Source organism: Oryx dammah, unplaced genomic scaffold (genome assembly GCF_014754425.2).
Source record: "Oryx dammah isolate SB20612 unplaced genomic scaffold, SCBI_Odam_1.1 HiC_scaffold_21, whole genome shotgun sequence".
NCBI lineage: Eukaryota > Metazoa > Chordata > Mammalia > Artiodactyla > Bovidae > Oryx > Oryx dammah.
The window spans coordinates 9,150,637-9,153,767 of NW_024070205.1; positions in this window are offsets into that span (position 1 = coordinate 9,150,637).

The following is a 3,131-nucleotide window of genomic DNA, read 5'->3' on the forward strand; positions in this document are numbered from 1 at the left end:
TGTGACATGTCCTGGTTCATAGCCAGGTAATGCTCAAAATCCTTCAAACCAGGCTTCTGAAAGTCAGCCTGAATGTCTGAAAATGTAAATGCCTGAAACTTCACATACTGTTATTTTCCACGGCCCCAGTCATCCCCATCTGAGCAGACGGCACCCCAGTTCATGCGGTCGCTTCAGCTCCCAAACCTAGGTGTCATCTTAATTCTTCTCTCTCTTTCACTTTTTGTCACTGATTCATCAGCCAGTCAGGTTTTACTCTTTCTCCACAATATACCTGCAATCTGTCTCCAGTGCCACAACCCACGAGGCCACGCCTGTCTTAGCCTGGACCCGGCAGCCACCGCCCAGCTGGCCCCCACTTCCACCATGGTCTCTGAGCCGTTCTCCTCAACAGAAGCTGGGCATCTTTGAAAACCCAGAAATCAGTTTCATTGCTCGGCTGGAAACCCTTTAATGGCTGCCACAGGACTTGGAGTAAAAGCATAAGTCCTTCTGTGTCCTCAGGGGCCCCCACTCCCAGGCCCTCCAGCTGCATGGGGTCTGTGTACCTGGTCCTGCCCCCCACCAGGATCTGAGCACCCAGCTTCTGCCCTCAGACCGCTCTGCTGGGGTCTCCCAACTGGCTGCCCGCTTCTCTGCAGATCTCAGCTCCAGCGTCACCTCCTGAAGCAACTGCCTCGATCAACATTGCCTTCCAATCACGTAAATCACGCTGATCATCACCCTGTTTAATCCTCAAGCTACTCATCACAAATGAAACGTCAGTCTTTCTCATTACTGGAGGCAGCTATTTTCTGTAAGGGCCTCCCAGGCGGCGCTAGTGGTAAAGAACCCGCCGGCCAAGGCAGGAGATTGATTCCTGGATTGGGAAGATCCCCTGGAGAAGGGAATGGCAACCTGCTCCAGTATTCTTGCCTGGACAATTCCATGGACAGAGGAGCCTGGCGGGCTACAGTCCATGGGGTCACAAAGCGTTGGACACGACTGAAGTGACTTAGCACACAGAACACATATTCTCTAAATTCGTCCTGAACAACAGATGAGCAAATATTAAGCCATTGGGGAAACATAGGCTTAGGCACCTATGAGCCTCTGGCCACAAAATTTTCATCAAGTTCTTAACCATGTTCTTTGCTTGTTTCTGCTTAAAAACAGCTTGCTTAAAATATTCTGTTGATTCATTAACACTGAATTCCCAGCCAACAGCATGCATGCCTGAGGGAAGCTTATGTAACTTTCGATTTCTCCTTCGTGGGGGCACTTCCTAGCCTTGTTGCACTTACAAATCCTAGACAGACAACTTCAGCGCTGAACTTGGGGCCATTTTAAAACAGGGAAACCACCAATACAAATGACAAAAATGTAAAAAAAAAAAAAAACAAAACAGTGGCATTAAATAGTCCCCAGTAGGTCACTTGTTTAGCATATGCGAGCTGAAGCAAGAAGAGTTCACCTCTCCTGGGAATATGCCCATTTTACTCAGAATTCTCACTGCTCGGTTCTTGTCCCCGGATGATTTTGAAAGTACTAGATGCATTGATCTTGGGACTGCAAATACGTTCTAACAAATAGGTGAGCTTGCAAATAAAGCAATCTGAGGAGGAGGAGGGTCAGCCGCACTTCGCTTAGCTGTGCTGTATTCCTCCTGACCGGAAGATAAGCTCCAGGAGGACTCATCGGCTTTGTTCACTGCAGTTCTTGGCAGACAGAGTGCTTAGCGGGTGGGAAGCACTCAGTACATATTTGTTGAATGAAAGAAAATTTAGAAGGCAGGCAGACTTGGGAGGAAGGAGGGGCTCCCCTGGGGGTGGTGGAGGAACTTGCCACCTTCTTCATCTGTCCACCTTCCCACCCCACACTGTCAGGCGACACCCAGGTCTCAGCTCCTCCACCCAATACCTCACCCAGAGTTGATGGTCAGATTCTCTTTTACTCTCCTCTGGACTCTTGGAGGTGAGAGTAAGGAGCTGTCTGTCTGTTTTAGTGTCTGGAGGCATTTGTGTCTCCTTTAGTTCTGATTTCTATCTCTTGCAGTAGACTTGGAGTGGAAAGCCTACAGGACCAAGAGTCAGAAAACCTCCTGACAGGATATCAGACCTACCACCAATTAGCTGTGTGATTTGGGGGGTCACTTCCCTTCCCTGATCTCAGGTTCCTTGTGTGTTTTTAAAAAAGGATAAGGTCACTTGTCCTCTTGTCTTTTGTGACAATCAAATAGCATAAGTGTATATAAAAGTGCAATGGAAAACTAGAATTTTCCCTCCAATGACACATACTATCAGTGTTATTTTATCCCTGGTCCTCTTGTCAATGGAATATTAGATTCAGTTCAGTTCAGTTCAGTCGCTCAGTCATGTCCGACTCTTTGCGACCCCATGAATCACAGCATGCTAGGCCTCCCTGTCCATCACCAACTCCCAGAGTTCACTCAGACTCACGTCCATCAAGTCCATGATGCCATCCAGCCATCTCATCCTCGGTCGTCCCCTTCTCCTCCTGCCCCCAATCCCTCCCAGCATCAGAGTCTTTTCCAATGAGTCAACTCTTCACATGAGGTGGCCAAAGTACTGGAGCTTCACTTTAGCATCATTCCTTCCAAAGAAATCCCAGGGTTGCTATCCTTTAGAATGGACTGGTTGGATCTCCTTGCAGTCCAAGGGACCCTCAAGAGTCTTCTCCAACACCACAGTTCAAACCCATCAATTCTTCGGTGCTCAGCCTTCTTCACAGCCCAACTCTCACATCCATACATGACTACTGGAAAAACCATAGCCTTGACTAGATGGACCTTAGTCGGCAAAGTAATGTCTCTGCTTTTGAATATGCTATCTAGGTTGGTCATAACTTTTCTTCCAAGGAGTAAGCATCTTTTAATTTCATGGCTGCAATCACCATCTGCAGTGATTTTGGAGCCCCAAAAAATAAAGTCTGACACTGTTTCCACTGTTTCCCTATCTATTTCCCATGAAGTGATGGGACCAGATGCCATGATCTTCGTTTTCTGAATGTTGATCTTTAAGCCAACTTTTTCACTCTCCTCTTTCACTTTCATCAAGAGGCTTTTTAGCTTCTCTTCACTTTCTGGTGTCATCTGCATATCTGAGGTTATTGATATTTCTCCTAGCAATCTT